Source organism: Halichoerus grypus, chromosome 8, assembly GCF_964656455.1.
Source record: "Halichoerus grypus chromosome 8, mHalGry1.hap1.1, whole genome shotgun sequence".
NCBI classification, from domain to species: Eukaryota; Metazoa; Chordata; class Mammalia; order Carnivora; family Phocidae; genus Halichoerus; species Halichoerus grypus.
Window position 1 is genome coordinate 86305657 of NC_135719.1, and position 26171 is coordinate 86331827.

At 35.1% G+C, this 26171-nt stretch overlaps 1 long non-coding RNA gene and 1 pseudogene across 9 annotated transcripts in view; both read right to left on the bottom strand.

Annotated features, from left to right (window-relative positions):
* Positions 1–26171, bottom strand: part of LOC118530243 (uncharacterized) — a 449173-nt gene that overhangs the window by 127269 nt on the left and 295733 nt on the right. The window contains exon 7 of one of the 9 annotated variants that reach the window (XR_013440657.1): positions 958–1089. The exons of the other annotated variants lie outside the window; for them this stretch is intronic. This is a non-coding gene — a long non-coding RNA (uncharacterized LOC118530243). Of the gene's footprint in view, positions 1–957; positions 1090–26171 lie in introns of those variants that run through there. 9 annotated transcript variants of the gene reach the window in all.
* Positions 2871–5138, bottom strand: LOC118530239 (large ribosomal subunit protein eL8 pseudogene; annotated as a pseudogene).

The window sequence follows — 26171 nt, forward strand, 5'->3', positions numbered from 1 at the left end:
GTCAGATCAGAAGGGAATGGGAGATAGTTTCCTATCATTTAGTATAGTATTTTCTTCTAATAATTAGATCTTAACCTTGTGCAATGTCTTACTATGCTTAAGAACTATGAACAGTAAGGCAGGCTCTTGTTTTTAAGACGTTGTGGAAAATAAGATGGAAAATAGTAGCAACTGAGTTATAGCCCACTCCGAACATACGCCAAGTCTTTGTTTTGGTGTCAATATCACTATCTAACTAAACACTAAAATATAGGAAAGTGAAAGATAAAGTACAGTGATATACATCATATGTGAATATGGATTAAATAAAGCACCATATATCCTATTTGCTATTAAAAACAAAATAGACTAGCAATATTTTTTCTCTTGTAGTCTCACTGCCAAAGAATGTATCCAACATATATGCAACTAATGAATCCTTGAACACTACATCAAAAACTAACGATGTATTGTATGGTGGCTAACTTAATATAATAAAAAAAGAACATCACATTATCATATCATAATCTATGGTTACATCAGAAATGATGGGTATTTTTTTAAAAGTTTTTTAATGGTAGCCTTCTCAGTTCATAGATTTTCACCTAATAGCAAGCTGCATCAGTTTCCCAGAGTCAAAGAGCAGTTTTCAGTAGTCTGAACTTTTGATTGATCTGAGCCATGTTTAGCTTTTAATCTATCCTTGCACATGACTAAGAAAAGAGATGTTCTATCAGATTCTGTCCTTGTAAAGGCTTCAAGTCTTTGTGTGCATCTAGAGTGGGGAAAGTTTTCAAATCCAAGTAGGGTCAGGATTTAACCCTTATTTGGATTTCATTGTGACTGACTGAGGGAGGACATGCAACCTCCACAAAAGAATGGGTCAAGACCTAGCAGAAAATAGAGGATTTAGGTGGGGTTGTGACTCTTGGCTTGAGCAAATACAGAGTTAATGGCTTGGAAACGGATTTCAACTTACTTTGGTATGAAACTCAGTGCTGAGTCACAGATGACCCAGAGCTGACAGCTCCAAACAAGGATGGGTTGGGAGCAGGGCAGAAAAGGAAGTTGATGCTATGTGGAGAACAACAGCAGGAGCTTGATGCAGGGCTGGAAGAGATAGAGTGTGTTGTGAGCTGGGGAAGAGCAGATGGGGTGTGACTGTCAGCCTACTGGCTAATTAGAAAATACTGGTTTGTTAAACCTGAGCTCTAAGAGAAAAGTCCTTAATGTGTACAATCTGACAGAAAGGACAATCGATTAATTTTTTTCATATGAACACTTTCCGAATTTTTCTGTAATGCCACTTTTATTTATTAACTATATGTTTCTATGTCTTGAAATGATAAGAAACATCATTTCCTCTAAACAAGGAAAATATTTCCAGAAAATTTTCAAAATAAATTACCAATTAGAATTTTGAATGAGATTAACTTGCTAGAGTGCCTCACAGAACACAAGAACACAGAAAAACATGTTACTTACTAGATCACCAGTTTATGTAAAAAATATAATTATGTAAAAAATATAATTAAGGAACAGCCAGATGGAAGAGTTGCACAGGTCAAGATATGGGGAAGGGATGCAGAGCTTCCATGCATGCCGTCCCCAGGTGTGCCCCTCTCCCCACATCTCCAAGTGCCCACCAACCCAGAAGCTCTCTGAATCCTCTCCTTTGGGTTTTTATGGAGGTTTCATGACATAGACATGATTGATGAAATCATTGGCCATTGGTCATTAATCTCAATCTCCAGCCCCTTTCTCCTCCCAAGAAGCTGGGGAGTGGGACTGAAAGTTCCAATTCTCTGTTTATAAGGTTAGTTCTTCCGGTAACCAACCCCCATCCTTAGGTGCTTCCAAAAGTCACCTCATTCACATAACAAAAAACACATTTATTGTTCTCTTTACTTAGGAAATTCCAAGGGTTTTAGTTCTGTACCAGAAACAGGGACAAAGACTAAATATATATTTCTTATTATATATCACAGACCCCCTCCCAGCAGCATAATTCCATCTGCTTTATAGAAGCAATAGTTTAATGTTGACAGATTTGGGATCACATGCACCATGGATAAAATACTGCACTAAAGCATTGCTTGGCGATTCACTTTTCACTCTGTTGAAAGGTAGACCATATTTATCAAATCACTCTCGCCTGATTTACTCATTATTATTATTAGTGGTGGTGGTAGTAGTAGTAATAGTAGTAGTAACAGTAGAACTATTGCTTGAATGGCCAGAGTTGGTTTGTTTTTTGTTTTGCTTTGTTTTTATAGCTTTGTATATGGAAGAGATATACCTAAACAAGAGTTCTTCATTCCGTTCTTTCCCTGGAAATAATTCACTGACTTGAATATTCCTATTACCAAGATAGGAATATCTTCTAGATAACTCTAAAATGTCTAATCATTGCAACCACTGTCCACTTTGGATCAGAAGTGAAAGGCATCTTATTAACTCCTCTTAGGCTATATTAGATATATTTTAAATTTACTTGCAATGTTGTCAATTATTATATTTTTCTGCAGAGGTGCCTTAAGGCAGTAGTTTTCTGAAAATAATTTATTAAGAAAATACTGAACATTAGGAAATGAAAATATTTTTTCTCTTAAGGGCAACAAATCCAAAATAGCAGCCTAAAACTATTGGCATAGGCTAACAGGTAATGATGGTAATGATGTTACCTGATCTCTGAAATTGAAAAATTAGTTCTGGGGAGAAATTGCTAATGTTCATTACTTTTCTGTCTCATTTTTAATTGCAATGGAAGAACATGAATTGAACCAGGAATTCAGGGATTGACAAAATGGCAGACATAAAAAGAGCTCAAACTCATGATAAAAATATGAAAAATGTCTAGATAGAAGAAATCTCAGATTATTTGGATCAAGTTCTTTTTTTTTTGACACTGGCTGAAAGACAACTTTTTATTACTTTTATGTACAGAAAATTCAACAGCGTCCACTCAGCCCAGTTTGGTGGCCAGTTCTTTAGCCTTTGCCTTTTCCAGCTTGGTGATGCAAGCCACAGATTTCGGACCCAGGACGTTGCCTCCCCAGTGGCAGCGGATCTCATCGTATCTGTCATTGTAATTGGTCCTGATGGCTTCCACCAGCTTTGCCTGAGCTCCTTTGTCTTCCGAGTTGACCTGTGTGAAGGTAACAGTGGTGCAGTTCTTCCTGAGGACAGATGCCCCAGCCGGGCCTTCCCCTTGAAAATGAAGTAGGGAGGCCCCATCTTACGAGACAGGGCAGGCAGGAAAACCACCAGCTCAATGGGATCCACATCATGTGCAATCACTACCAGCTGAGACTTCCTGTTTTCCACCAAGGCATCCTCTTAGTGGGGACATCCCCTTTGCCTGCAGCTTTCTTCTCAGCCCAGGCCAACAATCTCTACTTCTTCTCCTACTTTGTCTCTGGTCTGTACTTGTGGGCCAGCTTAAGCAGTTGAGTAGCTGTCTGGCAGTCCAAGGCCTGGGTGAACTGGTTAATCGTGGGAGGCACTTTTAGATGTTCATAGAGAATAGCCCTTTGCCGCTGCAGCCAGATGTAGCAGGGCCATTTGACAAAGCGGTTGAGGTCCCTTTTGGGCTGGGTGTCCTGTCCAAAGCCAAAATTCTTGGCCTCTTCTTGAACAGAGGACTCACCACCTTCCTGGCCTCCTGCTTCTTCATGACAGGAGGGGCTGGGGCCACCTTCTTCCTCTTCACCTTCTTCCCTTTCGGTATCCTGGGCTGCTGGAAGAGGTCAAGTTCTGCTTCTTATTAATGAGGAAATTAAGACTCCAATCTTGTTTTCATCATTTCTTTACTTTCCATTCTTTCCTCAGCCTCTCCAATCAGGCTTTTTTCCATACTATTCCACTGAAACCTTGTCCAGGACATCACTGACACCTATCATTTGCCAAAACCGATGATCTATTCTCAGTCCTCCTCATACTTGATCTCTTTGCAGAATGTGACAGAGTTGCCCACTGCCTCATTATGGGCATATTCTCTTCACTTAACTTATGAGACACCACACTGGTTTTTTCCTCCTTCCTTACTGATTCTTCTCCATTTCCCCTGCAGGGTCCTCTTCTTTATGTTAGAGAGCCCTGACTCAGTTCTTGGTATTCTCTTTGCTATCTACAGCCATTCTACAAACTCTTCTAGCCCCATGACCTTAAATATATATGTAAATGCTGATGGTGTCTAAATCTTTTCCACCATTACAGACTTGTCCCCTGGGACCTAGATTTTGATATTCAGTTACCAACTTAGCATTCCTTTTCTGTTGTCTAATACACATCTAATACATTCACACACTTAATCTAAGTTGGAACTTTTTTTCTCACCTCTCCCCACCCTCTCTAGCGTTCCTCACTACAGCAAATAATGCTGCTATTCATCCATTTGCTCAGACCAGAATCCTTGGAGTCATTTAAAGATTTCAACCAATTTTATATCTCTCCTCTACAGAGAAATTACTGATGGTTTCTCATCCCATTCATGATAAAAGTCAAACCCACTGCCATGACTTTTGAAACCCTGTGTACTCTGACCCTTGCCTAATTTTCTACCATGATTTTCACTCATTCTCTGCTTAGTTCTCACTCTTGCTTTAATGCTAGCCACAAAATTTATTTTTACTTCAGGTCCTTTGTATTTGCTATTCTCTTTCCTGAAAATTCTTCCTAAGATCTTTACATGGTTCCCTGCCTAACTTTACATTTCTGTTCATATTCTAGCTCCTCAGACAGGCCTTCACTGATCACCCAATAAGGAAATACTGTCTACCTTCCCCACCAGAGACTGTCAGTATCATTATCCTCCTTTATGTTTCTTAACAGCATTTGAAACTGCTTGAAATATACTGTGTATTTACTTGTTTACTGTATGTTTCCTGACTGGATTGTATGCTTGAGGGCAAGGTCTGCCTCTTGTTCAGCACTATATTCACAGTGTTGCAAGAGTGTCTTAAACACAGGTTGTTCTCAGTAAATATTTGTAGCATGAATGAATGATGAATGAATGAATGAAGTATATTACTTGAATGTTCTACTTGACTCAGTTCAGCATTTAGTTTTGGAAGCACTGGTGTTTCCCAGAGTGTGGGGAATTTGTGGTCACTGTGCTTGTCATCATCACTCTTTAGAAGATGGCTCCCCACTTCCATCACTTCTTCTCCTCCCTCCTCCTTACCTACCCTCTCATACACAGGGTCAGTATAATCCCTGCCTTTCTTCAGCAACCCTCTACTACTACTTCTTTAGATATACAAACATATGGGACAGTAGAATAAAGCTGCTCTTGTTTGGCTGTGAGTGGTGGTGGCATTATAGCCTAGATGGAAGAACTTTAGCTCAGAACTCTGTAGTCCCTGTCCTACATGATAGATTTGTTGGCCCACCTACAGAGTGTTTCTCAACTTCTCTGTGCCTGGCCAAAACAAGTACAGCATCTCAGTTTCTGTGAGTTCACCCTCCCTCCGTCCTTTCCAAAGTTTCTGATTTTTTTTTTTTTTTTGCCACTGCTGCTGCTGCACATTTCTTTAAAAAACTCATAACAGAAAACTGAGTTCCCAAACAAAATCCTATACCATATGTAAAAGAGCATGTCCCTCTCTCAACTGGAGGTGTATTTTGAAATAAGAAAGTAACAGCTCAGCAGTCATTTGCCATAGCTTGCTGAGTAAGCTGGGCTCAGGTTAAAAGGGGGTTATAGGCTGCCAGCCAAAACACTGACAGCATTGCTGAATTCAGAGATTCAGAAACTCTATATGTCCCAAGGATTCTGTGTGGATGCCATTGATTACACTCCCTTCTGCTCTATCATTGAGAGTATTTCAATTCAGTTATCTCACATGGATCAAAACAGATATGAGTTTTAACCTTAGAACTTGTTAAATTCTGTTTGAAAAAATATTCAGCACTCACAAAAAGATCATGGAAAAGTAATGCCATCAGACTGAAATGAAATCAGAAATGGACATAATCACACGTGTTTTGCACCAAATCTCTCATCAATTTGGATGAAAGATGATTTATACAGAGTATGTGGGTCATGATTGAGCCAGTGGTAACTCCTGATGATGTTAGAGATGTAGTTATTAGGAGTAATAACAATAAAATTAAAAGAAATCAAAGGGAAATAACTTCAAAAGTATATAGTGTATATGTTACAAAGTGACTAAGTATGGTCAACTCTAGAGACTTAAATTGTTATTTTTCACTTCAATTTTTATACAAGTTCTTGCAACTGAGAAGGAGTTCGTGAGGGCTCCTTGATTCCAAGGCTACATGTAGATGAGTCTATGTTACTCATTATAATGATGCCATTCATTGTCATGTATGATTCTGTGAGTAGTAAAGGTTTTTTTTTTTTCTTTTTTAAAGATCCTACTTATTTCTTATAAAACTTCTGATGACAAGAGTTCTTCAGGTCTTCTCCCACCCCAATAATATACCAATGCAGCAAATTCTGACAGGTTTCAAAGTAAAGTTGCATTCTGTCGGAGCTTTTAAGCTGTCCCCAATCTGAAACTTGGAGACATTTCAATCAGCGTTTATATTTGAAAAATTCACACATCCTAAGAAAATATTTTGCCTTCATGTACTTAAAGAGTATCCAGATATAATATTATTTTCTATTAGAAACAACATTTAAAAGGATAATTGAGAACGAAGTTTGCCTTGTGAATCAACATTTACTTTTGTGATCTTTATCTAAGATATTTAAAAAGTAAATGCACAATTTGTTATCACTATAATCGGGTAGACAATTTTTTTCCACAAGGTTACATCTGTTTACGCTATTTTATTATCTGTTGAATGGTGCGATATGAAGTCTCTTTATTGCAGTTTAGCTAAAGAAGTACCATGCCTGTGATGGAGCTGTCAATCAGCATTTAGTCATACAGTATCTATTTCTATCCCTGTTCTTCTTAGCACAGAAGGGCTATTATAGTCTACATTACGGCATAGCTACTTTGGATATAGATATCCTTGAGGGGCAGGATTTATTTTGAAAGAAGATACTCAACATAACATGACACATCATTCAGACATCTTTAAAAGTACACATGCAGGTATTTCAAAGCAAAATATAGCAAAGGCTAATTTTAAACATTTAACATTTTGTGACTGCATTTCCTTTTTTTCTTACTTTAATAGCATTGAAAAAGGCCAAATGGGGTCAAGAGACTTTTCTGTAATTGAAAATGTCTATTTAAAGCAATCCCTGTGCAAACCTTTGTGGCATTATCACCTATGAAGGGCTACCTTTTGTAAGATACTATGCACGTCAAAATTAATAAGAGAGAACCATTCAAGGCCAAAGAGAAAGAAAAATAGTGCTGAAATGCATTTATAAACACCTGAAAAGTGAAACTTTTCCAGCTGTCCAATAATATATATTTCCAAGTACACTAGCATATATGGAATATGACTAAAAATTAACGAGACTGATTACAAACCACAAACATGAAAATCAGTCATGCAGCTGTATACCACACTGGATGTGCTTCCAGATGTGATGATAAAAATGGATACAACCTTTTAAAGCTTGAGCTTTGGATATGCTGTGCATGTGGCACTCATTAGCTAAGCAAATGGATGTTAATCTTTATGACAGTCGATTGCTGTGCTGCATTCCTACAGAGAGCTTATCAGCTGGTCTGACCCGATCATCAAGACCATCATGACTTAATTTACAGGAGGATTATTTTCCTTCCCCTGCAATTCCATGGATTTAAAATGCACAAGAAAGTTTTTTGAAAGAAATGGCTGAAGCATTTAAACTTTCCTATTCCCCATAGCTCTGCAGTAAATAGGTAATGGCATAAAAAGATTTAGATTCATGGATTCCATTAGGAATTCAGCAAGATTAAATATCTAATTTCTCATGTTCAAGACTGAAAAATTAACCTCATTTTCACAACTGATTTGATTTCCATTGAATAGTTAAAGATGCTCATATAAGAAAAGATTTAGTCTTTCAAAAGAAAAGGCATTTCCAATCCATACCATAGAAACAGTATCTTTAGTCGATAAATGGTTAGAAGAGAAATATCATGTCATAGCTTAGGAAGAAATCAGAAGCCTCTCTAGTGTCCTAACAATCATTACTACTCTTAGCAAAGTCATCATATTACCACATTTGCCTACATACTCATGGTATTACCATCAGGAAACTTGTTGCTTTGGGCTACCTTGGGCTAATTTTAAAAGGTGTGATAGAATACCAGATCTACCCCTCTGAAACTAAGTGCTTGACATGCTAGACATTAATGCAGAAAGAGGCAATTCAAACTTCTCACATAACTCTGCCAGCATACGTCACCCTATTCGACAGCAACTTCTGTTTCTTAGGCAATTTTAGCTGGAGACAATTATTGTGCCAATATTTTCTCTTTGTGATGCACTTCATTGTCCCCCAGGGGTGGCAGATACCAATAAGCCACATGTGTATTCTAATAATAACAGATAGAAACTGAAGATGGTCTCTTCAGAAAAAGACTGAATCATCTGTATTTTTGGTAAAAGCCTAGAGTATCATGAGCACTTAATTAATGAGTTCATGAAAGTAAGTAAATCACTTCTTTCCAGAGTTTTAGGTGCTTTGGGAGTAGGTTTAACTCATTCAGTTTAGTATGAAACTATTTAATGTTCTGAAATTTACACTATGCTTTTTTGGTGGTCTGGATTAAGAGCTTTTCATAATGTCTGACAATTCCATGGAAAAAATCATGAATAATGCCTAGATCACTAAATATTAATGAAAAAATCCTAAAATTCAAAACCAGTAAGGTATTATTTTTAAATCAATCTATGAAGAAAACTTAACCCCAAATTGTGAAACATTCATTGACTATTTATGGGTAGAGTGGATCATGATAGGCAATATGGAAAAATAAAAGATGAATGAGGCAGATCGTTCTCTCTTAAGAAATGATAATGAGCCGAATGGCCTGTGATAGATGGTACAGTGAGAGCCTTGGAGGGCAGAGGCAGGAGGGTTGGACTGGGGACGAAGAGCAGGAAGAAGCAACTTTAGCAACTTCAGCACAGCTTCTACCCAAGTGTATTCTACAGAATATATGATTCAATACTATATTCTTAACCAACTGAGCCACCCAGGCGCCCCTCCAATACTATATTCTTGAGTATATTACTTCCTACCACCCTTCATGTGCTAATATTTATTATAATTCTTCACAAACAGGTTCTAACATGCAGCAAAGGGTCAAATATTTTTGACCCCTACTTCTTTTTCTTCGAAGAATATCTCTTGATATAAGTCTTCTATTAAAAAAAAATCACCTTGGGAAATAAAGTTCTACTGATGTTAGCTTGGAGATGTAAAGCTAAAGGCCAGAAAAATAAGTAACTTTTTTTTTCCAAATTTTTTTTATTATGTTATGTTAATCACCACACATTACATCATTAGTTTTTGATGTAGTGTTCCATGATTCATTGTTTGCATATAACACCCAGTGCTCCATGCAGAACGTGCCCTCTTTAATAACTTTTGACATTAGATTACATGAGAGATATTTTAGATCTGAGCTAGAGTAGGGACACTGGGGGGGAAAAATGATAAAAATTCAAGAGGTATTTTAAAGGTAGAATGACACTGGGGAGGGTATGTGCTATGGTGAGTGCTGTAAATTGTGTAAGACTGTTGAATCACAGACCTGTACCTCTGAAACAAATAATACATTATATGGTAAAAAAAAAAAAAAAGAAGAAGAAGATAGCAGGAAGGGAGAAATGAAGGGGGGGAAATCGGTGGGGGAGATGAACCATGAGAGACTATGGACTCTGAGAAGCAAACTGAGGGGTTCCATGATTCACTGCGTATAACACCCAGTGCTCCTTGCTCTATGTGCCCTCTTAAAGAGCAAGGAGCACTGGGTGTTATACGCAGTGAATCATGGAACACTACATCAAAAACTAATGATGTAATGTATGGTGATTAACATAACATAATAAAAAAATAAACCAATTGAAAACTCAAAAAAAAATTAGTAAGACAGTTGTATGGCAGTGTTTAGCAGGCAGAGAGAGGTGCAGGGTTATAAGTGAAACTCGGGAATCACTCACATAGAAATAAATACATGATGTTGCCAGGGCTGATGAGGTCACAGAGTCTGTGAAGGGTGAGACGAGAAGAGAATTCTATCTCTAAGTTTGGCGGTCTGCCTGCTTAGAAGGACCAGATATAGTGAAAAGAGCTTTCTTAGTAAACTAAAAAATAGATAAAACAAAATAGCATCTAAGGAAACTTTAGGACAATGGGAATTAATTTAGGGGAGAGTTTCAAGGGACAGGTTGGTTAGGGAAAAGACTAAAAAGATAGGAGTGTAGGAAGTTCGGCATTAACACTGCTGGAAACAGAATCTTGTTGGCAAAGCTTCTAGGAGTAAAAAAGAGACAATGAATACAGAGTTTTTTTCCCACCAGAGTGGATGAAAAATTCCCGAGGAGAATACTGGGTTGAAAAGTAAGGTTTTATTATTGTTGTCTTTGCTTTTTTTTTTTTAGTTTTTGTTTTGGGGGTACAACTTTACTTAGTTTATAGACAAAGAAAGGGCCTTTTGAGAAGGAGACGTTGGGGATAGAGAAGATGTAGGAGAGCTGTAAAATTCTGGTTGAGAACTGATTATAATTCCTATGTTTAGTGAACATAGAAAACATAGAAATTAACAATAATTATTGTATTGGATATTACATGCAATGAAATAGAAAAAGTAGCTTTGAAAATCAACTTTGTTTATTTATAAGCTAAGCCCTTTCTAATTTCTGGATGTTTTAACGGCCAATCAATATAACTCATCCATAATATGAAAATATAATACCTATTGTGTCTAGCCACAGCTAATTATTATAAAACAAAAAAAGAGATTTTAAAAGCTCTATGGCAGGAGAAAAATAGCAGGTCTCATGGAAGATACCACAAACTTCTATCTATTTAGTCAATCAGCCATTATTTTTTGGACATGTATTATGTGTAAGTACTCTGCTACATGGTGTGAAAGATACAAACAATTACAAACAAGATCCATATTCAAAGATCTTATAATTAATATGGTGAGACAAATCATATACATATAAAATGCATCTAGCACCTAGAAGAATGCCAGCCTCCATGTTTGGGAACACAGCTTTGAATCAAGTGGGAAAAACACTCTGCATAGGAAAAATATCTGCCTTGCCCAAATACTTCACTTCATAAGAAAGAATCTTGGACCTTTATCATTTTATTATTTATTACTATTTTGCCAAGAAGTCTATGTGAATAGACTCATTTGAATAAATCCATAAAATTTATAATTTAAAAATCTTTATGGATTGACACTTGAATTATTATGGAATTTCTTTATAGCAATACTACTTGTTTTAAACTTCACTCTGTTTGATATAAATATAGTTACACCAGTTGTACATTTTTTGATGTTTTCATGGTATGTCTTTTTACACCCTTTCTCTTTTAACTTTTTTACAAACTTACATTTAACATGTGTCTTCTGTAAGCAGCATACAGGTTTTTTTTAACCTGTTAAATAATTATATTTTACTTAGAGTATTTAATTCACTTAAATTTAATGTAACTACTGAGATATATTTTTTAATTTGTTATTTGAGTATAGTTGACACAAAGTTACATTAGTTTCCGGTGTACAACATAGTGATTCAACTCCTCTATATGTTATACTATGCTCACCGCAAGTGCAGCTACCATCCGTCACCATACAGCGCTATTACAATATCATTGACTATATTTCTTTTATTTATATTTATATTTATATTTATAGGCCTTTGATTCCTAGGACTTATTCATTCCATAACTGGAAGCCTGTATCTCCCACTCCCCTTCACCCATTTTGCCCACCTTTGGCCCCCCACCTCTCTGGAAACCACCAGTTTGCTCTCTGTATTTACAGGTCTGATTCTGCTTCTTGTTTGTTTATTGATTTGTTTTGTTTTTTAGATTCCACATATGAATGAAACCATATAGTGTGGCCAACAAATACACGAAAAGATGCTCAACATCACTAATTATCAAGGAAATGCAAATCAAAACCACAATGAGGTATCACCTTATATCTGTTAAAGTGGCTAAAATAAAAAGGACAAGAAATAACAAGTGTTGGCAAGGATGTGGAGAAAAAGGAACCTTCATGCACTGTTGGTGGGAATGTAAACTAGTACAGTCACTGTGGAAAACAGTGTGGAGGTTTCTCAAAAAGTTAAAAGTAGAAATACCATATGATCCAATAATTCCACTGATATATTTGGGTTTAATCTGCTATCTGACTATGTGTTTTCTATTTGTCCCAACTGTTCTAGGCACATTTTCTTTTTCCTTTCTTGCCTTCTTATGGAAAATTTGAGTACTTTTTATTATTCAATTTCTCCCATGCTATTACTTATATTCATTTTTTACTACTCTTTTAATGGTTATTCTAGATATTACAATATTCTAGATATTACAATATACAATATTTACATCAAAGACTAATGTAAATCGATACTTTTACTTTCCAGACAAAGTAAGGGCCTTAGAACATTTAAAACATCTTAATACCATTTATCCTTTTTCTGCATTCTTGCTCTTGCTGTCATAAAATTCTACATATATTTTAGTCTTTTAAGAAATTTTTTTATTGCAACTTATATGAAATATAAAAGTGCTTCTTATAAAAAGTTTCATCACTGCAGAAATATATAATATTCAAAGTATTTTCTGAGAGGGAATTACTGTAACCAATTTGGTTTCAGATAGTTTTTTCCCCACATATTTAATATGGTTTATTTTTTATTTTTTTTAATAGCTTTGCACCACTTTCCCCAAACATCTAGACAATACATTTGTTCCGCTTTACCCTCTTTTTTATTGACCTTGTGGAGGAGGTCTTATAGTGGGATGTGGAATAGATGGAATAGGAAAATTGTTACTATCTCCCTCCCACTTTCACCTTGAGTTGTTCATTCTGGCCTCATCTTGTTTACCTCTATTTCTACAAGCTTTAATTTGGGGTTTGTAGGCATAAAGAGATGATCTATTGCTTAATGCATTTAATAATATGTCACTGAGCTGTGTTCCAGGGTCAGGGCCAAGGCCAGTGGAAAGCAAGACCAATCTTGTTTTTCATATCACTCATATTCATATCACTCACAGTCTGGAAGTACTTGCCTTTGTCCCTGATTCCCCAGACATCCAGTATTCACGATCTATCTCCTTACCTTTCAGTGCCTCAGTTTTTCTATCTGTAAAGTTAATTATATCTCCTCCATCCTTCGTGCCCAGAAGCCTCTTCCAGTGTTGTGATTGTTTGTATGTATGCATGTATACATGCCCATGTGTACGTATGTATGTATGTATGTTTTACTCTAGCCAGCTATTTATCTTGTGTGTGTGTGTGTGTGTGTGTGTGTACATCACTCATTTTCCATTAGGAATACACATAGGAGTGGAATTGTTGGATGTTTACTAAGTACATGTTTATCTTTAGATATTGCCAAGTAGATTTCAAAAGCGTTTGTACCAATTATACACCCATCGATGATCTGTTAACTTATAATTGATCCACTCTTCCCATTATTTGGTATTGCCCATCCTTTTTATTTTGGTCATTCTTATGGGTATGTTGTGGCATAACATTGTGATTTTAGTTTTCATTTCACTACTTAGTAATAATGCTGAATGTTTTAATATGCTTATTATCCATTTGGATATTTTTGCTTTTTAAGTGCCTGTTCTTTTGACCATTTTAAAACTGAGCTGTTTTTTTTTCCTATGGAATCTCAAATATGTTATGAATTTGAGTCCTTTGTTGGACACAGACATTTCAAACATTTTTTCTTAGTTTCTGACTTATTTTCACTCTATTAATTTATATAATTTTGTTTTAATGGTTAGTTTTTTACGTCTTATATAATAAATATTTGCCTATCACAAAGTCATTAATATCATTGCCTCTGTTTCCTTATAGAAGATTTAGACTTTTAATTTCCATATTTCTATATGATCCATATACTCCAAACTAATGTTTGTACTTGGTGTAAAGCAGGGAAGAATTCCTATTTTTCATGCAGTTATCCAATTAATTCACCACCATTTATTTGTAAAGATATACTTCCCCTCCAGAACTGTAGCAGTGGCTTTGTGCCAATCCTTGTGCCTAATACCTAACACCAATACAATCTTAATTACTGTAATTTTATAGTAAGTCTTGATATCTGGTAGTGTATATCCTCTAGCTTCATTCTTCTGCATGGCTACTTTGATAGTGTTTCCATAGAAACACTAGAATCAGTTTTTAAATTTCCACATAAAAAATCTTCTGGAATTTTGATTGGGATTCTAGTGAATTTCAGGTCTTCTTAAGTAACAATTGACATAACAATAGGAGTCTTCTAATTGGTAAAGATGGCATATTCCTCTATTTAATTCTTCTTTAACTTCTTTCAATAGTGTTTTACAATTTTTAGTAGTGAGGTCTTACATATTATGTTAGATAAGAATATTTTAAACCCCATAAGATATTAGTATTACTGACTTAGATAGTCAACATTCATTTGGATTTACCCATATACTCACTTTTTTTGTTTTATATTTCTTCTTGCATACCCTTGCTTTTGTCCTTCTGAAGAACTTCCTGAGTTATTTCTTTAATATGGATCTGCTCAGTTTTTGAACCTGTCTCTAAGTAGAGACTTCATTTATGAAGAATATTTTCTGTGTTTATAGAATCTAGACTGGATCACTGGACAAAAAATGTAATTTCACTGTTTTCTGGCCTCCATTATAACTAGTGAAAGTAAGTTATTAGTCTTACTTCTACTGCTCTGAATACAGTATGTCAGGATCTCTGGATGCTTTTAAGAAGTTAAAAGGTAAGTTTCTTTCTTCCTTGGTGGGCTTTAAATTACAATATGTAAGGGTTTAGATATATCCATCTATACCACCAAATTAGAGCCCCAAATTAGAAGGATATAAAAAAAATGTATTAAAGTGGATTGGTTTTTTCTCTGAAAACAGTAGATAAAGAAGATATTATAATAAAGTTTGCATCTGGCAGTATGTGATTATGAAAAATACATGATGGGGACAGGTATTTGAGCATGTTAACTTATGAAAATATTGTCAGATTAATCTGGAAGAGTTCTGAAGGGGAGATGACCAATGATATGGGGTATAAAGTATAGTAGAAGTTGGACAAGAAAAATATGAAATTATACTTGCTTAAAGCTTTTATTTTTCTAAAAAAAAATCAATATTTCAAAACATTATGTCTGTAAGAGTTTAAGGTTTAAATTATTATACAGCAGTTAAAATCTTAGGCTTTATCTTTTTCAATGATCAAATTTGGCACTTTCTCTAATTTTCATTTCTATTCTGACCTGAATAAAAGACTGGCATACTGAATTCAATTGCACTCAGTTTAATTGCTTCTTGATTTTTGACTCATTATTTGAGTTGAATAAGTCAAAATGTTAGAAGTGAGCAGGGAGTTCTGAGAAGTGAAACTCTGAAAGCATGCCTCCTAACTAGCATGCTGAATTGGAAAGTCAGAATTGACTGAGGTCAAATTTGACTGTACGTATTTTCACATATTTGGAAGGACACATGACAATTTAGTATTTACTTTTCTTGAATCTATTCTTCTCACTATTTATCACAGTGGGGCAACCATCATGTATCATACTGACATCTGAGTAAAGGTAGACATGTGGGTGCTGATGGAAAATGTGCCCTGACCAACATAATAAACATGTCTATTACTAAAGAATATAAATGAGACTTCCAAACCCCTGAGCGGTTTCTAGATTTTTTTTCTTGTGTCTATGTTCATGAGTTAGAAGAATGCAAGACAGCATATTTATGATTATGTGATTAATAAGATAACAACTGAATCTTCAGTATAACTACAGATGAACTGAGGGACATTCCTCAGGCAATTCATTAATGCAACTGGTTGCTAAAGGCCGAACAACAATCAGTTATATTCAATCACGATCAGTTCACATTCAATGGGACTGAATTAGACTAGAATCAAATGTTGTTTAAAAATTAGAATAATTGTTAAAAGTACTTCCTGATGAAGAAATCTGTAGCACTTGGGAAATTATCTTTACATTTATCTAGAACTACTTAGGATGGTTTGCTAGGATCTGGTGGAATGAATTAAAGGACTGCTTTAGTTGAAACTGTGAAATAGGATACTAGCCTACAAAGAATGTCACATCCATATATTTTAAATCATTTCTGTGTGAACCCTCAAATATTTCTGAAGATGAATGATTGTGTGTGTGTATATGTGTGTGTGTAAGTGTATGTGTGTTTTAGCTTATTCAGATGGGGAGCAATTGGACAAGACTAAATGTTTATGCGAAACCAAGAGTTTCATTGATAAATAAGAGATTGCAATTGCACAAATCTGGAGTAACTTTTCACAAATGGTCTCGAATAACTGATGAGGATATTTTGTTGCTGTTACTATTGTTATTGTTATGAATTAATACCTATGATACAAATTCATCCAAGTTTAATATCTTTCTGGTCTTGTTATGCTTTACCCCTAGAATAGAATTAACTTTTTCTTTCCTTTTGAAACACTTATCTTTAGATTGGTCATGCCTATCACATGAAGCATTGTTCATATGAGAATCATGGTATCAGTTCTCTTCAAAAACCTCCCCTTTTATCCCACTGGCAATGGATAACACAGTATGGAATCTGTGCAAACGAAAACTCCAGAAACCAAATTCTCCTGGATGCTAACAATGCTTCCCTGGGGCATAGTGAGAAGGGTCTCAATTCACCTCCTCTCCATGTTCTAACTAGACACAGGAAGCCCTTTAGCCACCAGCAATGGAGTTTCATTAAAGCCACTTCACTTTAGGTATAACAAAGCTCCTTCTAGGAAGCAAACCAGAAACTCTAGTCAGATTGTAGAATTGCCCAAACATTGGGGTCCCTGCTTTTACACAGCACAAAATTGTGTAATGGCACCAGAGGTTCCCTAACAAGCTAAAAACCCTATGGAGCAACAAAGATCAGGCTAAAGAGTCACAGAGTTTCTGATTGAAGCTGAAGTTGAATTGCCATTTCAATTCTTCCCTCACGGAAATTATCCAATTAATCTGCATGGATCTTTTTGGAAAAAATTCCTATTATTCAAATGATTGCTAAGGAGAATGAATGGAGCTTTTTTTTTTTTTTTTTAAATTACTAAACCTGGTACGTTTAAAAACTTTTCTTCTCAAGTCCATCAGGGTTGGAAATCCTTGGAAGAGGTATTTCTCAGGCTTTTTCTTTGTACTCAACTGGTATTCAAATAAAGCCATATAAAATCCCCTAAAGCCAGTGAAACCTGAGGGATGATTATTAAGGAAATCACAGAAGTCAGAGATCTTCCCCAAATAGGCCTTCTTTCTCTAAATCAGACTTTAAAGTAAACGCCACTGTGGGGAGAGTCAGCATAAATTTCATTTATCTAAAATTCCCTATTTTTTTTGGTCAAGCCCCCTCCAGGAAGGGCAGGAGCTAAATGATAACCAGCATGACTTAAGTCAGCAGCGCTGATACCTTCTGAAGATTAGGCACAAAAAATAGTCATATAAGCAAGGAAGCCAGCCAGTACTTCACCTTTACTAATAAAAAAAGAAAGAGATAGATCAGATTACAGGAGCACTTTACTATGGGAGCTTTTACAGCATATTGCAAAATATCTAATATCCTAGTGTCCCCCCTTCAGTTGTTTCGTGTATAGAGAGACCATTTACCTCCTCTTACCCAGGAGCCAAGTACTTAGGTATCACTTCCTCACCCCTCCTTATAGCTTGCATCAGGTTGCAATATGTTTTTGGGGGTTTGTTTTTTTTTATAACTTTTAGGTAAGGTAAGAAAAGTAAAAATATTATTGTACAGAGGACATACATATGAATCATAGTTTGCTTTAGCTCATAAAAATGACATGGATCTTAATCTGAAATTTCATATGCAGTTGACATAATATATACTCCATGCTCCTATCTAGTTTTTCTTACTTATTCAGTTTGTGCCCAACATATGAAAATTGATACTAACATTTTGGAAAAAATAGCTACCTACTTTGACTCCTAGGAACTGTTCAACTTGCAAGAGTCTTTTATGTTCTACTCTGAGGTATTTGTTTATGTAGAGCATTGTAGTTATGAAAGGACGTATTGTTTAAGTAGGTATTAAGAGATTTGCAGTTATTCAGTGTTATGAAAATTAAATTCTGGCAGAATATCCAATTGTTGTGCAATTATAAAGAGAAATGTAACATTTCATTCAATTAGGGTATTGACAATCTCATATTTATACAACGAATAAGTGGCAAAAGACATTTCTAAAATATTTTAGTAGATGCTTCTATTCCTGAGAACAAAAGTGTTAAATCTTAAAAAGATTTTGTTAATGAGAATTTAGAAAATAAGATTAATATATATATAGATAATTTAATACACTACATATTTTATTTTTTATTGTGAAGAGCCAGTAATCAATAATAACACCATTCTCCCTGAGAAGGAAAAGAGCTTGTGCCTTCTATTTGAAGAAACTAAGGCAATAAGATGCAACAGATTTGCTTAAGGTAATGTTCTTCAAACAGAGGGGTAAACCTGTCTTTTACCTTGCTGCTCCAATAAACAAAATGATCCTACCGGCTTTCCATGTTTTAACATACCTGTGTCTGTCAGTGCCCTTCTCCTGGACACCCGCCATTTGAATCAAAAGTCTTGATCAACTCAAACTGCTGTATTGACACTTGGTGATGTTAGAGCAATTGCAAGACAAACAACTAGTAATAACCATTCCTCTCTAATGCTATTAAAATGCAAAGATATTAGAGATGGTTTTTCATAATAAGAGTCTTTTTTTTTTCTGGATCAGATACAGTAAACAAGAATCAAATATAGGCAGAAATATGTAATTTAAAATTTTATGTTACATTTCGTTGAAATGTTAGCTGAATAATATTGCTTTGGCACATATGTTATATTCATGTCAATATGTTTCATATGCTAAAAAGATCTATGCAAGAGTGCCTAGCCTTCCCTGTTTACAAAAGAACTAAACAGCTGTGTAAGTTCATAGAAGAAGAGAGAAATTGAAAAAGAAAGTTCTAGGACCTGTTCAGATTATTCAACTACACTTACCTAATGAATCTTGTGGTTTAATATAGAAAATAAAATATGCTTATGAGGAAAATATGCACTGGATGCTCCAATTGAGAAAGAAGAGCCATTTAGTTGAGCTAAGTATCAGAGGACTCTTTCCCTTTCTCTCTTTTCTTTTTTTAAAACTATGTTACAGCTTTTCCATTCAGGTTATTTTTTAGGCTTCCCTTTGCCAATAGGTTAAACATGTAATAACACTAAACATTATATATATATACACACACACATATATATACACACATATATATATTACACACACACTCACTAAACATTATACACACACATATATACTGATATAAGTTACAGTGAAAGTTATGAAATGAGTATTAATGTATAGCATTTGACTATAGGAAGAATCCTGAGGCTTTCTCTAATGTTATATCCCATATTTAAGACTATAGGCATAGCCACAGCAATGGAGGAAAAGTCATCTAGAAATCTGGTAAGATAATACCCTGGTAACTTCTTATAGAAGTCACTATTTTGGAATGGTTCCAGATCCAAATTTGGCAGCAGAGTATTGTAAATTTTTCATTGTCATATTTGCCTAATTTTGACCAATACACCTTTTCCTTCTCTTCCTCTCTCATTTTAGAAAATTAATTCTCTATCAATTCTTTAGCAAAAAGATCTGCAGCAGAGAGAACAGGTCAGCCACAAATCATCAAAGGAGGTCTGGAATTTATCCTCCATCAAACTGGCCTCCACATGACAGCTTATAATAACCCATCAAATATTTTATTACAAGGATTTTTTAAAAGTCTTCTATATTATCAGAAAGAAAACACCTAATAACATTGGTTTGTGCCTAAATGTTGCAAAGATAAAATTGTTTGCACTGTAAATCATATTGGTGTTTTAACAATTTACCTCAAATTTGTGAATGAAATAAAGTTTATATTATAGCCACATTATAAGCATTGTTTGTTCTTTTTTTTTCCTGAACAGTCAATGAAATGTTAATTACATTTCTCCTAAGTATTCTTGAATATGTAGAATGTATACTGCTATATGAGGAGTGTCTTTATAAATAAAACCTATTCAGACATATTGGAGTAACCTGTATCTTTTAATCTGAATAGCCTTTTCTTTTTTTGTGATCCTATAGGATAGGATTTCCTGGCTGTTAAGTGCCTTTTTATTTCTCCGAGTTGATCTTGGAAATGGAGTGTTTAAGATTTTAGTTTATCTTGATACAAACCAACCCATTCCTGCTTAGAATACTTTGGTTTTATATCTGAGAGCTTAATTACTAGATCCTTGGATAGAAGCGGTGCTAACCAAATCCTAAAAAAATATGACAAGATAATTCTAAATGAGACTTTACTTAATCTTATTATCTATATATCCCAGAAATTACTCACTTTACTAGAAAGTTTGGATTGGGGAAATAAAAACTGAAGACTTTAGTGAGTGATACTAATGGGGCATTTTTCATCATTTTTGTCATCAAATATTGAGCAACTAATATGTTGATAGCATTATGGCATATATGGAGGGTGATTCTTACGTTTATGATTATAAATATTCCAAATATGAATCATATATTTTATGTTCCTAATTTTTAAAACACAAGTTGATAATAGCACAGATACATTTTGTTTTCATTTCCAGTACAGAATTCCATTCTATAAATATAACTTACAGAAAGCAACTTTACCATTTTAAGCACATGGATGAAAATACTGCCACATAGAGGGATTGGGACTTATTCTGAAAATAAATTACTTAAGTGATAGGGGAGAAAGCCCCCATGAGGAAATCATGAGGTGGAAACAGTCCATACTCTTATACAACGAGCAACCTGTGAAGCGTGAAGGAACTGGAATACATGTAGCACTTGTAGGTACATTAAGATAAAACATCCAGGAGCCAGTAAATTTTGTCATGCTGTCAGAGTATTCAGCGGTACATATGAGCTGTCGCACTTCAGTCATCAACATCCAAAAAAGCTTAGCATTTTAGAAAACAACTTTCCATAGAAACAATTCAACTTCATACTAACAGGCATATGGATACTAACAGAATAAGTAAAATAGCAGTTGTCAGTCTCTCAATCTTTACGATCCTTCTTCCACCTCCTATTTGACCAGAGCCCTGTCATCTCTAGTATCAATATCCTTTTCTTTTTGCAAAGATAGAGAGAAGAAAAGGAAGAAGGGAGAGCGAGAAGGAGACAGAGAAAGAGAATGAATCAGAGAAGCCATGGAGTACTAAAGGCAACAGGGCTTTGTGGTTCCCAGAATTCTTTGTGATCATTTTAGTTTCTATTTGCATTGGGTTTTCCTATGGGTTTATCTTCCCTTTCAGAAACAGAAAAGGAAAATATTAAGAAAGTATGTGTACTCATCATGTTCCCCTGTGATGCCTTAATTTACAGGACATTCTGGAACCCCCTTTCATATAAAACACTGGCCCAGATGTGGTCTCCTGTATGAAAGTCAAAAGAATCTAGGAATATTTTAAATTGGGAAAAGAAAACTCTTATCAGCTCCTTCACCCCCACACCAAAAAGGTTCTGACATATGAGATTTTGGTTTCTCTAATGCTTAGAGTTAGTTCAGTTTTGTAATTCCAAATTCAAAACCAACAAAAATATTAGATTGGTTGAGGTGCATTTGTTAATTCTGTAATTCTTTATATTTTATAGAAATCCATTCTACATTCTTAAAATATACTGGCATACAGCTAAAAATAATTAATGCTTCAGCACTGTACTAGTCATATCTTCCTTCTCTCTTAAGACAAGATTTTTCATACTTACTTACTTTTCATTGCAGTGTACTTTTATGATATTATCATTTTGGGATAAAGCATTCAGATACGATTCCTCAACAGGAATTCCAATACCAAAAAAATTAAATTAAATTAAAATTTAAAAAGTTTTTTAAAAAGGGAATTCCAATACCATGGTTTTAAAGCCAAAAGCATATTTTGGTTATATATACATATGAATACATTTGGTTTTGGAGTTTTCATTCTGCATTTATAGAAAACTAACACGGTATTCTCCCAGGGAACAGAGAATGATTAAAACCTTTATGTATTAATTCACCATTAAAATATATTTATTATGTGTGACTGTGTACCCAGAGATAAGCAAGTCAGTTCTTATTTTCAAGAAGCATATAGTTTATAAGGAAGAGAGACAAGAAATTTAATTTCTTGCTGTTCAAAATGTGCTCTAAAGACCAGCACATGTGCATCATCTGGGAGCTTGTTAACACTGTAGGGTTTCTGGACATACCCTAGACATACTGATTCAGAACATACATTTTCACAAAATCCCCAGGTAATCTCTATGCACATTAGAGTTTGAGAAACATCACTTTGATTGGAACCTAAGCAGGGTTACTGTCTTAACACCTAGAAGAAACATGGAGATGGACGAGTTTGAAGGTGGGAAGGTGGCGTGATGGGATGGAAGGATCCCGGTACCTGCATTTTGTTCTTCAAACAGAGGACAGATTGCCAGTCAGGCACCTTTTACTAGCATAAAAATAAATGTTTTAAAAGGAATATTTGTTTTTGAATGTTTTTGGTTTACATATTATTTGGAAAAACAGTCATATTACTGTTGACAATATGTCAGTTTGACAGAAATATGATTGTATAAATCCGTATCAAAAAGTTTTATTTTTTTTTTTATTTTATCCATCTTATGGTTTGCTGAGGAATAAGCGACCGTGGTGGCTTTTAAGAATGGCTTTGTCAGTGGGGCGCCTGGGTGGCTCAGTTGGTTAAGCGACTGCCTTCGGCTCGGGTCATGATCCTGGAGTCCCGGGATCGAGTCCCGCATCGGGCTCCCTGCTCGGCGGGGAGTCTACTTCTCTCTCTGACCCTCACCCCTCTCATTCTCTCTCTCTCTGTCATTCTTTCTCTCTCAAAAATAAATAAAATTAAAAAAAAAAGAATGGCTTTGTCAGTTACTGCAGTTCTTCAGTTATGAGTGCAGTGACAACATAGGAAACTTTTCTGCCTCAAGATCTCAGCCCAGAACACAGCAGTAGAACCAGTTCACATAGAGATGATCATTTGGAAATTGAGACATTTAAATTCATTTTCATATTGTTTGCAAAGCTTCAAATAGATATGGGAACAAAGATCATGGCAACATATTTTGATCAACTCTCTTTGTGCACATCAGTACCTCAGCCACACTCCCTCTGCCTCTTTCCATTGTCTCCTCCATTCAGGACACCATGAATATGTTGTCTATGGCCAGGACAGAGTCTTTCAGGGAGCACACCATTTTCTCTGCTTTCCTTTTACATGTTATATTAGTGTGTTTGAATGTCACCTCTTTCAGATGAAAGACCAAATAAGGGATACCTTCTGAAATATTTTTCTGAATGTGACTATGTGTATATATGTGTGTATATATTTACATATACATACATATATATAAATGACATGCAAGAATCATATATAAGGGCTGTCAAAAACATATAGCATATTAATGCAGGATTCCATGAGTAAGACACAGATACAACAGTAAAAAATAAACCCTTAATTTTTCAAGGCATGTGGAAGTATTAAATTATTTTAAAGTAATTCTTGTTAACACTTACTTGTGTTATATCTCAAAAGGCAAAGATATTTTGTGATATAATACTTATTACCTAGAGTCAAATTAGGAAAATAAAACATAGTTACAAAGGAAAAAGCCCTATTTCTGGAACTTGATCCAGTTATTTTATTTATAATTATTTGATTTCATTAGGCATAGACATTTTTAACCTTTGTATGTCTTTTTATTCTTCATATATCAGTTTTCAGCTCTAATCATAGTTAGATTATAATTTACTATCATTGTTTATGTTTCATACCAGTTCAATTGGGGTTCTCTTCCTAAAATGAAAAAATTCAGGAGGAAATGCTTGGACACAAAAACTGACTTTATAAATTAGAAAAGGTAAATGAGTTTTTATATACCATATAAAACTATCTTACAAAGGGCCCAATTGCTTTTCCCAATAAGTTTTAAGTGTCTCAAGTATTTCTAAATATCCGGTCCAATTAATCCCCTTCTGAATTACAATCCCATTAGGAACACTTCATAGGATTATTGCAAACAGTTTTATTGTAAACATATGATTAGAGTTATTTAGAATATACAATAGCCTTCATAAATCCTCTTCTGCAACTGCCAGTGATAAATTTGTTAAACTTAAAATCTTTCTATTTACATCTAGCTAAGAATTGATGCTTGTCCAACTGGGGTCTAGCAGCAAAACATAATCTACTTCAATACTTTACAAGAAAGCAAACTTAATGCAGGGAATCAATTGCACAGGTGATGGAATAGCTGGGAACAATAACTGGTAACAATAGGGATAGAGTAACTTACAGATTAACACCATCAGGAATTCACTGACATCCCTAGACTGGGGAATCAAAGAAAGTAAACTGGAAGACTGGACCCAGGATCTGTGTGCCTCTCAGGCTGGATGACAGAACCATGGTGGGCCTGATGGTGGCAGCTGGAGTCACAGAAGAGACAAGTCACTACCACTGAAAGTGCTTAAGGAGAGGATATTCTAGCTGCCTCCCTTATCCTGCCCACCATCTCTCATCTTCACCTCCATGACCAACATAAACTGGAAGTCAGCTAGCATGTGAGCCAAAAAAATCAGCCTTTAGGGCTAAGTCCTGCAAAATAATCTTCCAGGCTTTTATAAACAAATATAAAAACTAAAGTTTTAAAAGCAATTTGTGACAGTAAAGGTAGGAATGCACACATTGCCCTCAAACTTAGCCCTCCTGAGAAATCTAGCACCTACATTTTTCACTCATCAAAGAGGGCAGCGAATAGCAGAAGAAATCATAGCTGAAAGAGAATTATATTAATCAAAGCAATTTCTGGTAAAAGGAGGCATGGAGATCTCTATGCAAGTTATAGAAAGAAAGCTACACTCTTCAAACCACTGAATTGAAAACAAAGCTTCAGATGATAACTATATGATTTGACAAAGATACTTCAAATTGCTCAGGAAAATCTTTTCTTTACAGTAATGTTTCAGGCTATTTAAAACAGAATTTCAGTCGAGGAACTAAACAAAGATGCTAGGATTGGACATAGAAGACAGATGAGTTTGGCTGTTATCCATATAAGAATAGAAGCCAAAATTATGCTGACTATAAATGGAGCCAAGCGATGTCATATAGATTTGAAAACCATGTTGTGCCAAGGAAGATGTTAATGTTTTTCAATTTTCAGGTTTACTAAGGATCATAAGTTGTTTGATTTCTTAATCTAGTTTACATATCCTAAATATCACTGCAACTTGCAAGCCCCCTCCCCCTCAACTTGTTTTTTAAATTCTAGATTTGACAGTTTGGTCTAGATTCCAAGCCTAACTAGATGGGTGTTATTTTGGTTCATTCAGATATATCTTACCAATTTGTTTTGCATGATTTATCAGAGGCTATTAACTCTTTGGAGTAAAGATAATAATTTAAAATTATGTATAGCTCTTGCTTAGACTAGCAACTGAGTCCATCACGCCCTCGAAGGAGATATACTGGAACTTTACTGGAGGTGAAAGTTTCAAAGGATGTTTTCTTGCTTTCTCTTCCTTGTGCCCTGTAACTAAGATAAAGAACAAGGATCATCTTTGCTTGGCAAATGATGAAGAGCAACCAGACCAAAGAAATATGTGGTGAAATCATTTGCAAGCATGGAATTTGTGAGCATATTTTTGAACATGTTCAAAAGCTCATGTGCACATGTATATTTATACAATTGGGGCCTGTTAACATTTCCTAATATTTTAAATCTCTGAAGTGATTATTATAATATTTGGTATCCTCAGATAAGGATGAAGTTTAACTGGAAAAGGAATTTTTCATAAACCTTTTAAAGGTTGCCATTATTTTCTTTGTAAATCTACAGATGAGAGCTAAAATAATCAAAATCTTCCAGAAGATAAACCTCATAATGTTAAATGGCATTTGTATATTTGTACCACTACTTTGTTTCAGAAAGGACTTCC